The 15,828-nt window shown below is 35.8% G+C and overlaps 1 protein-coding gene across 2 annotated transcripts in view; it reads right to left on the reverse strand.

Annotated features, from left to right (window-relative positions):
- Nucleotides 1-15,828, reverse strand: part of LOC142345524 (uncharacterized) — a 562,956-nt gene that overhangs the window by 372,381 nt on the left and 174,747 nt on the right. The gene's annotated exons all lie outside the window — the stretch shown is intronic.

A 15,828-nucleotide genomic window follows, 5' to 3' on the forward strand; every position in this document is an offset into this window, starting at 1 on the left:
ATAATGTGGGTTTCCAGATTATGTTCTGGCCCGTCTGACCTTAAATCCCGGGTTACCAATGATGCAAAATTTTTAGAAATCATAATAGGTCATATTTAATTGGTCTTTTTTCTTACTAGTCATGCAAAGATCGCACAGTTTTACCAAAAAGTTTGGTACAAGGATCACTTATGATCTCATGTAAAATTACAATAGCATGTCTCAGATCTCACCTGTATCACACTTAAGACAGACCCATGGAGGGCTCCTTTTACAGCCTTAAAGTATAAAAAATTAGGGCTACTAATTTTTGCGCGCGAAGTAGACTTACCAATTCCTCTAAACAATTACTCTATCCAATTCCTCTATCCAACTAAACAATTCTGCGGAAAAACTCTATAAAACTCTGAAGATGGACTTCAATTATTACAGTGGTAATAGAATACAGCACCAGGTCAACTGTATATACATAGTGTAACTATCTAATAGACTGACTAAAGCAGGTGTGCAAGCGCTATATATAAGAGAATAGAGTCTTCTCAGTGCCTGATTGGTGGAGAATACATATTCTGTATTTCCGTCTGCCATACTATCAACTGTCAATGATAAGTCAGGTGTGATTTATCATAATTACTTGCAATTAAAAAAACGTTCATCACGTGTTGTTTAATCTATACCTGAAAGCGCAAAATTTATGTCTTATCCAGAAAATAAGCAGACAAGATTTGTTAGCTTCATCTAAGATCTAACTCTCGTTCTTTTAAGCTCATTTAAATTTATTCTTAATGAGGAGAGAGGCAACGATTATCATACAACAAATGAGCTAGTCAACAATGCAAAATTTGCCGACTGAAAACAAAATCGTTTAGCGGACGGATTGCATTGCATTGGATTGCTTCAAAATCAACTAAGACAAATTTTGTACATTTCGCAAGTCGTTCTGGAAGTTAATAAATTGCGTTCAATTATAAAATAATCCGAGCAATCAATGCAAATATTGCAGATAGCGTAGTAATCAATAAAAAAACCGTTATCAACAAGAAGAGTAGAATAGCAGATGTTATTTAATGCAAGGATCGAACAATTTCACCAACAATTTTCATACACGGATCGTGAATGGACTTCATCTATTATTTTTATACTGAGATGTTTGTACAAAACCTGACCAGTTTCATGCTAAAAATTGATTCGTTTTCCAGTTTTTTAATTACGCTGATGCATGATTTGTTATCTTTTTGTTATAGTCAGTTACAGTTTCTAAGGCTCCATTCCTAAGGATCAAATATTCGCTTTGAGCGTATTTTTTAAATTAATCTAGGGGACAAGATGAAAAAAATATTTCAAAAAAAGGATGTTATACCAATGAAAAGTTACCTAGGTTATTATACCTAACCGCACTTATGCTGCAATTAGACTAAAAAATTAGAAATAACTGAGAAATCAATTGTTTTCGATAGAACAAACAAAATCTGAGCTCTTTTCTGTTGCAACCGTTTCCTTTTGGACTAAACAGATTTTTTGAGGTAATCTTTAAAACCGTTTAAAACCGTTAAAATTGTTTTGGTGGGTCCAAAACTTTCATAGAAATTGTGTAGCAATTTCAAGAGAAAACGGACATAGAATTTTCATGATATCCAAGTTCAAGGGTGTCTGTGTAAACTTAGATTTCATAAAAAAAATATGCTTGAATTTTCCAGTTTGTATTGAAACTGTGCAAAAGAAAATCAAGTATGGAGTCATATTATTACACTTGTTGCAAGTAAAAAAAAGTTTGTTACCTAATTTCAAGTCAAATTTTGACTGAAGGAAAATATTAAAAAGCGAATTTTAATCGCAGGCTATCATCTGATAGAGACAAAACAAAGCAACTATTGGACTATCATTGGACGCTTGTAATAATTACAAATATTCCATTGAAGTTTCTGTTCGTCTAAAACTTGCCTTTTTGCCTTTTTTACTTTAACAAGCATCAAATGAGCGAGATACCTCTCTCTTTGGCTTAAACCCAAAAACGAATAAAGAATGACATTTCAAAATTTTTCACGCGAACAGCTTCAATATTTATATGGGAAAAATTTATTAATTTCGATTGACAAATTATCGTCAGAAGAGGTCAAAGACAAAAGTTTAGTTCAATATACAGGACAGTGGAATCTGTTATCTTGGGAGAATAATCCCAAGATAGTTGTTATATCGATGAAACATTTTTTATTTTTCATGGAATACTTCTGAGCCTTCTACGGGGGTAAAAGGAGAAAAAAATGTTTTGAAATAAAAGTAAAACTGAATTTTTGTTCTGCGAGAGCTGTTTTTTTATAGATCGAATCACAAAATTAGAGGAAATGTTATATTGTTATGAATTTGTGGAAATTGTGGAAGTTTTATGAAATTTTAGAACTGTTAAATTGCATGAAGTTCTGTTTTGATGATTCAGAAAATGAGGACGTTGAACCATAGCACCTTAATAAAAATAGAAATAGCAACTTTTTTTTAAAGCAGACTGACTTTATATTACAAGTATTGATTCTAGTTGGTGTACGAGGGTACAATCATGTACGATGATCTTGCAATATTATAATAGAAAAATTAAATCGACTGAAAGTTTCCAGGAAGGTTTTCAATTTGATTTGTGTCGATGCCATCAAGATTCGTTTTGATTGGCAAATTTACTGTAATTTTTAGTGTAATTGGTTGGAAAACTTACTGTATTTGTTTGTAACACTTGTTTCTAGATCTAATTTTTTACCCATCTGTTAAGCAATCTTGAAATCTTTGTCTCGCTCAAAAAAGTTTGTTTTATGTTCAACATATTTCAGGCAGGTTTTTGTGTTATGAAAACACCATAATTTCTACAATTAAAGTATCATATTTCAGTTATAGTCTTCATATAAATGTATTGCGGTCGTTGTGCTGAAATACTACTCGACAAACATTCTCAATCAGTTAGTTCTGAAGTTTACCTTTGAATTAGAAAGTCGGCTTTCAAAGTCCAGCATTTGAAACGCAAAAGTTTGAAATATTGTTCATTTATACAAACCAGAAAAAGACAAATATCGAACTTTCCAAGAAACTTTGCCATAAAATTGTTGTCTAGACAATTTTGACAAGCTTTATAAACAGATAACACTTATTCTATCAAATAAAAAGCTTATGAAGTTCTTGGTATTTCACGCATTTACAGTTTTCACTTTATTTGCCTTTTCCATTTTGAAACCTGAGCGATAATTGAGAGCAACATTCTCACACGCTGTTCGCATAGATTTAAGCCCCCCAAATTCTCTAGACAATTTTGTATCTATTGGCGATTTAAATTGTTAAGTTGAGACAACCTGAGTGTAAATTTAATTTAACCCTTCTCGAAGTACAACCTGAATTGACAGACAGTTGTGAGTGCACCTGCGGCTTTGCTTAGCAAGGCAGGTTGTGGGGGGGGGGGGGGGGGGGGGCAGATTGTGTGTGTGCGGGGGTTCCACAATTAAATAACAAAGTATCAAAAAATATGACTATGCGGGTATAGAACTAAACTAATTTTTTAAATATAATCTTTATTTAGCGAGAGTATTTATAGCCAAAGGTACCTAAGATCCTATGCATCAAATTTAAAGTGGGTTGTGCTGACAAAAGGGAGCGAATTGGTTCAGAATATTTGCCAAACTTATACTTATGGTACCTGTTCTAGACACTACTGTATTGGTACAAATTTAGTAATAGCTTAGTTTAGATAATTTGATAGTGATTTCGGATATTACCGCTTCAGTTCACACTTTGACTCGTTTCATTTTGATCTGACAGTGCCTTCGACGTGAATTTTCTGCTAGTTAATTTACATCAACTCCAATTTCTAATATTACGAAATAATTTACTGAGCTGAATATAAGCAATTTGAAAAGTGCCTGCTTTGAGAAACTTTTCACGTTTTTTCAAATTCGAATTTGAGCTCAAAACCTTTTCTGATTTCGGAGCGAATAAGAGTGACTTTGTCATCTGTATAAAAAGCAGATGCAATTTGTAATTACATCCTCTCAAAATTTCAAATTACAATCAGTTGCTGAACTAAACAAAATTGCGTTAGTTGTTTGAAACTTCTTAATATAATTAGGCAACATCTTCCATCTACTTATATAATCTTATTGGGAAACTTTACGTGCTATCATTCCAAAAAATATAAAAATAAGTAAGGCTGATTATTTGCTTCGTCATCAACCATGGCTCAAAATTGAGAGCCTGATAAATATTGGTCGATTGACCCGAAAATTACCCTCTAAAAGTCTTTCGGAGCCTACTGTGTTGAACAGATATTTAGGGTGAAAAAATTGCGGAGTTGAATGAGAAGTGAAAATACATAGAACGTATACAGTGTTAATTTATAGGGGGTAATTAACTGGGGCTTAAAAAAAGTGGAACCTTGAGGACATTACAAATTCAATATTAATCAACTCCAAAATTTATAACAAGCGTTCATGCGTGCCGAATTAAACCTATTTTTAGGGAAAGTTGCTGCCATTTTACGACAAATTAAAAATACTTAAATAGGAGTAAATATAAACGAGTGGTCAGTGCCATTAGACGTCTGGGTTTTACTCGAATGTTTTTTTGCATTTATAATACTAAACAAGGATGCTCGTTAATGCGCGTCCGCAAATGATGTTCCGACCCAAGTTCATCTACATTTTTTACTTAATTGTCAAAACAATTAAAAATAGATGTTTGAGTTTTAAAAAATCGTTACACAACCGAACTACTAATTGAATTACATAACACCATGCTTCCTTACAACGCTCACAAGACCTGCCATTTGAAAGACTTCGAAAAAAAAAACAAACGACAAATTGAACAAAAATATAATTTTTTAAGCGAATATGCTAAAAGAAGAGGAAAAGAAACACAAATATCGACCACTCACAAAAATTTATGAAAGCGCATATTGTCCAACAAGCAGAACATCAGTTACGACTTGACATCATTGGAAAAAACGTCTTTGAATTACAAATATATCGATCGGCCCAAATTGTCTGAACCAAAAAAAAACCCATTTGAGTATATAGCTCCTCCAAGTGGGGTCGGAACAATTATGCTTAGCTTTTTATTTGTCGAATAAATTTCCATGTCGAACATTTATAGCAGTTTAAGTAAAATATTGTTACTTGTTGTGAAAGATGTTTTCGTCTCTAAAATAGAAGTTACTTTTGCATTGTCCTTTTCTCGGCTATTGTCAAAAAGAATTTTGCAGGAAGTGATAATCAACATTCTTTTTCCACTGGCACATTTTTCGGTTTCTGTGGCACCCACGATCTCTGCAATCTACTTCCATTATCTCGTTGTTCTTAATCAAATCCAACTAAATCATTTGATTTATTCAGCATTTTCATTCAATAGTTTTTTGTACGATGAACTGCTGAATGGAAAGTATAACTCATTTCAGGTACTTACCGTGATCAAAAAGTCTCGATAAAAAATAAAAGCCTTCAAAATCTACTGGTTTTTCTTTCAGGACAGGTTGAAACTGTTCAGTATGAGTTGATAATATTGTAGAGACAGTTTTCTTGGTCTGGCGAGATCTTACAAGATAACCGTTGGAGTTCATCTGGGGTAACGACCGTCAAAATAATGAGGAGTAAGAAGGTATTTACATATGGTAGAAATACCTATGAGGGACAAAGAACAGATTCAGCTGTATTGAGCATCCAGAGTAGATCACAGCTGGTTCGGAGTCCATCCAGAGTAAGAGATCATCACTTACGCTAGGCAGATTTTATCTTCACATAGTTCAGTACAGAGTAGGTCTACACTAGCGTTGCTCTTGATAGAGGTTACCACTGATTTTTATTTAGATAAGTATTAAAAAATTAGTTCGAAGAGTATTAGTTAGATTCATCTTAAAAAAGCAGAGATTTAGTATTTTCAATATTCAAAAGGAGCGTTTGCTGTTTGCTGACGAATAAACTGATGTTGTAACAACATTATTTCAGTTTCAGTGCGCCGCACAGTTGCTCTAGAAAGTTCCTGGCCACATAGGTGTCAACTCGATACTGTCTATATTCTCTTATGGTCTATTGGTCTTCGCTCATAGCAAACAACCCGCAACTTTAGAAATTTATCTCTAAAACAGTTCTCTTTAATGCAACGAAGCGTGCAACGGTTCAAAGAAAACCAAATACTGACCATGGTCAGTATTTGGTTTTCTTTGAACCGTTGCACGCTTCTTTTTCTGCCGTTGCATCCCCGCGCTCCACACGTTTGCAATAAAATTTATCTGGTACCATTTGGGTATCTGGACTAAAGGCTGTTGGATGCATATATTCAGTGCCTCTTTGGTTTCATCTGCTTATTTCAAATTTGACCGCAAATTACGAACGGTCCCGGGTCGAAGTCTGGTCGAAAATTAATGTAAGAATTGCGGTGAATAGCGGTGAAAAAAAATTTCACCGCAAAGCGCCCGCATCTTTTTGCGATTAATGCGGTGAAAGCGGTGAATTTTTGTAAGATTTTTAGCAGTGAAATTTTTATTTTCACCGCATTCTCCGGATTTCTTACCGAAAAAAAACTGCCGTACAGGGTTCGAACCTCTCATCTCCTGCGCGTCAACAACCTCTAATTCCACTGCTCCAGCTGTCACGTAATTTAATGATATTTCTTGTGATTTCAAATCAGATTCAATAAACGTTATGAAAAACAAATGCGTTGAAATTTTGTAAGATTTGCAATTTTCACCGCTTAAGCGGTGGAAAAAAATTCACCGCTACCAACGAGAAGCGGTGAAAATAAAAATTTCGCCGCTAACAATAATTCAACGCTAAGAATTGCATATCTTACAATAATTCACCGCAAAAAAATGTGCAGTGGTTTTTAGCGGTGAATTTTTGTAAGATATGCAATTCTTAGCGTTGAATTATTTTTTTCATCTCATTCACCGCATTCACAGCAAATATTAAATTTATTAGGGATTTTTAGCGTTGACACCTCGACCCGGAATCTCGACCCAGTGATACCTTTGGTAACCAATTTGCCTTCGAATTCCAGAAACATTAAAGTCTTTTGGCTGCTTGTGTTCTTCTTTAAACTTATTTTTGCTTGCGTTAGAATTGAGTGCTGCTCGTTGCCAATCTGGACTTGAGCCAAACGCCGTTCCAATGTCAATGACTTTTTAGTATAAAGAAAACTTTTTCTCTGGGCTTTGTTTTCGAAACTAAGGCAGGGTGGGGTGAGGCCCTAAAAGAACATCATTTGATACTTTTAATGTAAAAAATGCAAAAGTGATTCTTGATATAACCCGTCTCATGTTAATTATGTTAATTTTTCGAAATCGCTGCACGGAATTCGGAAATCCAACTGAAACATTAATCCAAGGAGGTTAAAACATATTAATTGGAATTGAAAAGAAAAAATGTTTGCTTTCAAATGATCACATTCGAATGCTCAAACTCTATGCATACTAACTTTTATGTGACGGACGTTGTATACTTAGTCCCTTAAAGTTTCAACTCAAACGAACATTCAAAAAACTCCCGACGTGCAAACAAACGACGAAGTGATGTTCTCTGCATGTTTTAAATTTGATCTTTGATTTTTGAAATTTTCTATAGCGTTGCATGTTATTGGACTAACAACAACAATATCTGCAAAGCTACCTATTCCTTTCAAAAAGCGATAAAGCATTAATCTCAGTGTTTTTTTTCAAAACTCGAATTTAATATATGGAAATGCAATACAGTGTCAAAAGTTATTGTGCATATTAGAAATCCTTATTTGAGTTTGACGTTTGCGACGCAAAAGCCACAAATCTGATTGCAACTGTTTAGCCAATTTCGCTCTGCAAAATCAATCCGCGGATTCGCATGAATTTTTGTAATTCGAAATCTCGTTAATTGTAATTGTAATAATAATTTTGAGTGAGATCCATTCCGTAAAGTTAGCTATCAAGTTTAGAGAGTGAATCGCTCAGCGAATTCCCTTGAATTGTTGCCAAGTCAAGCAACGTGATTTTACCTATCGTTTACCTAAATGTTAGATTAAAGAGAGTCATCTGAAGAATGTATTGCGAACCTAAATATTGAAATTAAAATTTAATGCAGAAGTGATCAGCAATTTGATCTTTAACATAGAACGTGACAGAATTGAAAAAATTCAGTAAAACTGCAAATATAGGAAGTCAGAAGTTCGGACAAGACATTGAGTCATATCAACGTCCTGATGAACTTATGAACGAAGAAACGAAAATGAGGTGGAATAAATGATGTTTGAAAAATAAATATGAGTTTCAAAATTTAAGATGGGTATCATAGCTAATAATGAAAGCGTTTTAAGAAGTATTGAAAAGTTTTAATCACTGTCTGGCTCTAAAATTTTTGCTGCCTCTCTTACAGTTACTTCATTCTCTTCATAGTTTGGAGAGACGTAAAATTGTACAAGAAAATTTGGATTTGCAGAGTTTGAGCCAATTTGAAGGCGTTTTTACGGGTCTTTTCGGTTTTGACGTGCACTTTCCGGTATGGTAGAAATAATGCCTTTGCTTACCCGTTGCTTCTGTTAGATTATCTGACGGCCATTGAGCAGAAAGGAAGCTTGCTTTGGATAGGACATGTTTGTAAGGACTCGTAAGATTAGTCTGATTTCTTTTTTTGTGGAGAAGTACGTTGTCTTTTTTTATGCTTTAGGTAGTCGCTGTTGTGGTTTGCTCTCTTCGTTTTGGTAATCGTGGCAATTTTTGGCAACTTCTGGCGGATTGAAATCAATTTCTGTAGTTTCTGATTTAATTTGCGGTGCGGGTGGTGTTAATTTTTGTGACATGTCGATGTTGGGCATGCAGACTAGCAGCGCGCTTGACACATTTGCATGGATAGAATATGCAGAGCTTGTGTCATTGTTTTTTAAGTTGATTCTTGCCTTTGTTTCCTTCGACTTTCAATCGCACGTCTTTAGCGTGCTTTGAATTCAGATCCTCAGTGATCCTTTCATTTATCGGTTTTGCTTTGCAGGCCGCGTACTCGTTGAAATCAGTTTGTCTTTCTGCCTTTGTATCAAATTTGGTTAAATCAGAATTCCGTATGGTGACTTCCCCTTTGCCCGACTCTTCAGTGACCGATGTGTAAAATTCTGTTTTAATGACGGAAGATCCTTGAGTCAAAACTTCGTAGAGACCATCGACACTGTTTGAACGTTTGATATTGTGTTTCTCTTTAACTAGGTTTTTGTTAGAGAAGCTTTCGTACGGGGAAATTACAAACCGACCTCCGGGTGTTTCGTGCCTCTAAATTCTTTATTAGGGTCATTGTTCCCTCTTTTTCCTGCCTCTTGTGTTAGTGACTGCCATTGAATCAATGTCGCTGCGATATTCGTCCTCCAATTTGTCTTCATGAATCAACTCGTCCCATCTGACGGTTTCTGAATATAAATGATTTTTTCAAAATTGTTTTATATGACATTAATTTTGGATCTGATTCACTTGTTATATTACATTTAGAGGTGTATTTGGTTTGCGGCCAAAATGAGTTTCAATTGGCCAATGGTTAATTGTCTTTTGTCTACATTTTTGTAGCTGATAGATAATGCAATGTTATGGTGTTTATACATTGAATTGCGTTAGCGCCGTATACATGATAAGCGACTTTTAATTGTTTGTATTAACCTCTCCACCAGACCAAATGCTCTGTTATTTTGTATTGGAGCCTCCATTAAGTGGACATAATTCTAATTACAAAATGCTTTAACTTGCTGTCCGATTTGACATTTAGCTTGATCTAGTCTAATTGTTGTTGGTATGCAAAGCAATAGTATATAATTTTGGAGGACTTTAGAACATTATGAGCACTTACTCTATCACATATTTCAGCTGTAAGGAATTTTTGGAACTCGATCTATGCATGCCAAAAATATACTTCTTGGTATCTTCCGTTTTACATTGGACCACTGAAATCTATTTAGTTTCTTCGTTTGAAACTTTGCATAACTTTAACGGTTTCCATTTACTAACTGAGATTATGGGTTTTAAAATTTACCGAACTTGACACAAGGATTACTCCTCCAATGGCTGGCAAGTAGATATCAGTGCATGAGGGGTCGGAACGCGTGGGTTGCAATGTCTGTCATGCCACAACTACTAGGATGTATTGCATGTATTGCTTCCACATAGGCCTCTTTTATAGCGTTTGGAATTGTGATCCTGTCGTCAACACAAACACAGCTATTTTTCGACGAGGGCGTCCATCCATTACATGTGAATTTAATGGTGAGATGTTTTCGCAGCGTTAGCCGTTTTCAGTGATCATGCAATCTCTGGCCTGCATTAATATGGCGTGCATTGATATAAAATTGGCCATAAAAATTCTCAAAAATATTTGAAAGTGCGAGCCTAAATGTATCTTTATATAGGTTATTGGTAGTTAACTGCGTGTTGGTCACAGTTGCTGTGCTTTTTTCAGGTTTGGTTGGTGTTGTTGCGGGTGGAGCTGATAAGGATCCGACTTCATCTGCCAACTGAACTCATTAGATTGTATCCTGTAGCAACTTTGAGAGCGTTTTATTTCGGAGTTCGACATCAGTAGCAAACTTTGAAATTAATTTGTGATTCGTATGAAATTTGAAATAAGTCAAGGCGACTGAGTTTTAGAGCGGAGTTGGGCAGAAAGCGAATTTAAATGGTCTGTATTTCGTACAGAAATGTTGTAAAAAAAGTGGCTGGTATACAAATTACTCTTTATGTTTTCATTTCAACCGCTTTTAGAAAGACCCCGATTTTGCCCCACAAAGTTATCAAATTCGTTATCCCATTCGGTGATTTGAGATTTTGAGTCTAATTTAGTCTCAATTTGCTCCGCGAAGTCAGTATACTCGGAGGAACTTATTCGCACATGATTTAATTGCTTATATTTGTGAAACAATTAATTGCTCATCATCTGATGATGTTTTAACGGAATTTTGATAGAGGTCGCGTGATATTTAATCTACTCAAAAATATAAGCCAATTTTGATCATGGCAAATGATCAATCGAGAAGTCAAAGAGAGTAGTCTATCAACCCATCTGGTAAGGCGACTATTGTAGGATTTACTTGATCGATTTTCATCCGTAATAGATAGAAAAGCTGTGTGATCTGTTATGACAGTATATGGTCTACCATAAAGACAGTATTTAATATATTCAATAAACCATACTGCGCCGAAAAAATCCAGTTCGTTAAGATTGTATCATTACTCTACGGAATTGAGGAATCGTGACGCAAAAGCTACAGTTTTCCAGCCTTTTGCTGTGTGCTGTTCAAGTGCTGCTCCAAGGCGTTTTCTGGACACGTCATAGTTACTTCGTGTTTCTAGTTGAGGGTAAAAATGTTTTTTATTCAGCTGTTACAGCAATTGTTAATTTTATAACTTAAAAATATTTTTAATGTTCGTTGTCCAAGCTAGCTTTTCTTACCCAACCACTCTGTTTGGTTTTTCGCATGGCATTTTGATAGATTAATACTTTGATTTTCGTCTAACATTCATAGGCACCTTTCAACTATCTCTAGATATTCTTCGAGAAGTTAACTTCGTATTTTTCCATAAAGTGTTCGTTGTGGTTGACAAGTTGTGACATATTTGGGATAAACTTGCTTAAGTGATGGACTGATCCCACAAATGATCTTTTTTTCAAGATTTGTATGAAGTTTAAGCAGCTGTATTGCGTCAGTGCTATTTGCGAGGGGGTTATTCCAGTTTGAGTGCTTTTGTTAACCATCCACTCTGTTTCGTTTTTCGCAAGATGGCATTTTAATAGATTAATACGTAGATTTTCGTCGTCTAATTTTCCTAGGCAACATTCGACTAACTCTAGGTCCTCTTCGATATTTCCTCTGCTTACAATAATCAGGTCATCTAGAAACTATTCTCGACTCCTATTAGGAGTCCTGTCAATCGTATTTAGGAATTCGACAGGCATATGAGTTAGTCCCGTAAATCCAGTTTTGAAGCGATATCTGCCTGCCATGTCATGGCTTAGATTGTTATAATTGCAATTGCTTGCCGTTTCTGGGTGTTGATTAGGCTGACTCTACACGTAGTGCAAATCCATTGTAGAGAAAAATGACTCTCACGGCGCGTTTGAGCTAAGAGTTTGCGATATTGTGCGAAAGAGCGAATCAGTATTTGGCAGTTGGTATTTGGTCTTGTGCACTAATCAATTGAGAATTGTTCAGACCTATGCTATTTTTTGGTACCTTCCTACAGTTATGATGATTGGCAACAGGAAAATGCGATCCTAAGGACTTGAGAGTTTTTCCTATGTGACCGTCGTTTATCTTTTTTTTGAATTCAATTCTTACCTTTTCGTTGTAAGTGAAATGGTAGTTTCCGATATTATTGATAAGTAAACTTGTAGTTTCGATGAAAATCTGATATAAATTTGTATTTTTTTATTTGCCAAATCTAATTATAAGTTCTTGAAATTGGGCCGCAATTCTTTTGATCGGAATTGTGATTGACGCAATTGACTTCACTGGGCAAATCGGTTGTTTGTTTCTGATGCCTAATTAATCAAATGAAAGGCAATGAAAATGCTACAACAATGAAAATGCGCCTTCTGTGTTCCAGTTATTGTTTTTAATTGGTGTATTCAATGCAACTAAATTGTCAACTGCATAAAAATCAAAAAGATTTTTAGCTTGTGTGGTTTTTTCTCTGGACATTTTGCGTCTTCACAATTACAAATTATTTGTTTCGCAAATGATAATGTGATTACCGAAAATCCACATCCCGATTCAAGGAGAAAAGTACACTGAGTGTTCTCTATAAAAATGTTCGAGTCTTGCTTTATAATTTCACTAAGATCAGAAATTTTGATACTTGCTGCGTATTTGTCAGTATTGTAGTTAGAATTGTCTTTTTTACTCTCATTGATGAGATTAACGTTAGGTTCCGCAGAAATGTTTTCATTTTCTAAAGTCTTGACTCAAGTGTTGTTCGATGTATTTTTGTTTATGCTCAATATTTCTGACATAACTTTGCAAAGCGATTGAGAAGACCACAAGGATAAAGTTTATTACTCACTGCAATGTATGGTTGTTTGTGTTTCGGTGACCAACTCTTATCACAAATACACCAGCCTCTTGCTTTGCGAATGAATTGACTTTGGGGTCTCTGTTGTTGGTTAAATTTTGCTCCGAAAAGTCGATTGTAGGACTGTACTGTGATAACACTGTGCTATTTTTGCCGACCATTTCAATGTTTACTGCGATTCTCAAAGCTCTTCCAGATGCTGCTGTGTCACGTAGGATTTCTTCCTTCATATTGTCATCCAGCATGTTCGTTATGACACTGTATCTGATTATCTCATCTTCACAATTTTTGAAGTTTTAAGTTCCAGCGAGCTTATTGGGGGTGCTATAAAATTGCACTACCACGTTGCCTTTCTTTTGTTTCGTCAAGAAAAAAATGAAGCCATTAAATTTTTTGTTTTGTGGACGAATAAAAGCAAGTTGAAGCATACCTCAAAAAATTCGTATTGACAAGTAATGGATTTCATCATGTGGGAATTCTTTAGTGAGTATTTGCCGTCATTCCGTACTTAAACTGAGGTATAATAACGAGACTTGTTTTTAATCACACGCAATCCACGGATGTTCTTCATACTAACTATCTGCTTCTGTTAATTACTTGCATTTGAGATCCCATTGCGGTTGCAAATTGCTACTTTGAATTCGGTCGTCTGTTTATGTGTGTTAGTGTGCGTTTTCAATCCGTTCCTCGTTTGTAGGTTCTGGTGGAAGATTCTCTTTAGTCCGTTCGGCTGCTAGAAGGGTGTCCAATATTATACGTCGCCGGGCCAATAGGGCCAAATTTGTTTCAATACGTTATTTCTCTATCTAATGGATGGCTCAAAGGAGAGTGATGTCCTTCTAGATTCGCGGTGTGCTGATTGCGCCATATTGTGCTTATTAGCAATCCTTATTTCACTTTAATGTTTGCGACGCACAATCCACAACTCTGATAGCAACTGTTTCGACCAATTTCGCTCAGCGAAATCACCTGGAAAAATTGTATTCCGAAGTTCGTTAAGTGTATTACCAATTTTGAGTCAGATTTGCTGCGCAAATTTTATCTATTAAAATTAGAGTGTGCATCGCTTAGCGCATTCTTTAAATTGTTGCTGAGTCAAGCAGTTTGATTTTGCCTATCGTAATGTTAAAGAGAGTCAACTGCAGAAAAATTGAAGAGAGCGAGCAAAAGAATGTATTGCGAATCTAAAGATTGACATTAACTTTCAATATAGAAGTGATCAGCTTTTGGATTAATAACATAGCACATCACAGAATTAAACAAATTACTTATAATTGCAAATTCAGGAAGTCAGAATTGGTGACCAGACAGTGAGTCATATCAACATCCTGATATGTTTATGAATGAAGAATTGAAAACATTTACATTTAAGGAATTGAGGTTTGAACAATAAATATAAATTTCGGAATGTGAACTAAAGAAAAATAAGATAACTAGTCTCGCGGAAAAGCTAAAGGATAATCTTGTCCATGTATCACATTTACCCCAAGGTAAAAACAAACAAAATTCATTTTGTTTATAGAATATATCAGAAAATTGATAACATTTACTGGCTGTCATAGCTAAAAAACAAGTTTTTTAAGAAGTGTTCATAGTTTTCAGCCCCTGTCTGATTCTGAAATTTTCTCTGGATCTATAACAATTATATCAGTCTGAAAATTATTTTGAAGAGATCATATTTGGGACAGGATAAATATTTGATTTATAGACTTTGAAGCATTTTGAAGGTGTGTTTCCGGGCCTGCTGATTTTTGACGTGCACTTTCCCGTATCAAAGACAAAATACCTTTATTAGTCCATCAGATCTGTTTGATTATTTGACGGCGTTTGCGCCAAAAGTGGGCTTGCTTTGAGGACAGTGTAGGAGGACTTATTTGTGTGATGAAAGATTCATCTGATTCCGTTATTGGTGAAGTAAGTTGCCTCTTCCTTGTGCTTTGGGTAGTCGCTGTTGTGATTTGTCTTTGTTTTGTTCTTTGTGTTGAATTTAGCAATATCTTGGGGGAGCGGAATCAATTTCTGTAGTTCTTGGTTTCATATGCGGTGCGGGTGGCGTTATTTCTTTGACACGGTGGGCATGCGAACTTCCAGCGCGCGTGGCTCAATTGAGTGCGCAGAAGATCCACAGCTTTTTCAAGGTATAGTTTTTGTTGCTTCATGCGATTGTTTCTGTGTATCTTTCGTCGCTCGTATTTGGCGTGCTTCTTAATCAGATCCTCAGTGATTTTTTTCCATTTACGGTTTTTGGTCTGCGGTCCGCGTACTCTGTGATATCAGTTTGCTTTTCGGTTTTTGCACCAAAGGTGGCTAAATCAGATTTTCGGATGGTGACTTCAATCTTGAGCGTGATTTGGGGATGTGACCTGATAAAACAAAACCATCAGAATTTTGATCTTTTAGGTAATTGTGTGGACGTTGTTCAATCCCCCACCATTATTTAAGGCGCACCCCATCCCCTATTATTTAATGTGCACCCAATGTATTTAATGCAACCCAGGTATTTTATGCAACCCTCAATATTTTGCATTTCCCCTCTCCCAGTATATTACGCATCCCCAGGTATTTAAAGCATCCCCCCCAGTCTTTAATGCACCCCCCCCCCCCCGCCCTCAGTTTTTATTGCACTCCCCCAGTTTTTAATGCACCCCAACCCCCTCCCCCCACGTTACCGAGCAGGAAGCATTACACAGTATATCAATAAGGTACAAAATGCACCTGCGTCTGGGGGGGGGGGGGCAAATAACATGCAAACACTCATCCATCCAGCGGGCGAGGGCAGAAACGGGACAGATCCCGAAAACTTCTATGAGTGCTTTTTTATC

This window comes from Convolutriloba macropyga, chromosome 9, assembly GCF_964194025.1.
Source record: "Convolutriloba macropyga chromosome 9, txConMacr16.3, whole genome shotgun sequence".
Taxonomy (NCBI): domain Eukaryota; kingdom Metazoa; phylum Xenacoelomorpha; order Acoela; family Convolutidae; genus Convolutriloba; species Convolutriloba macropyga.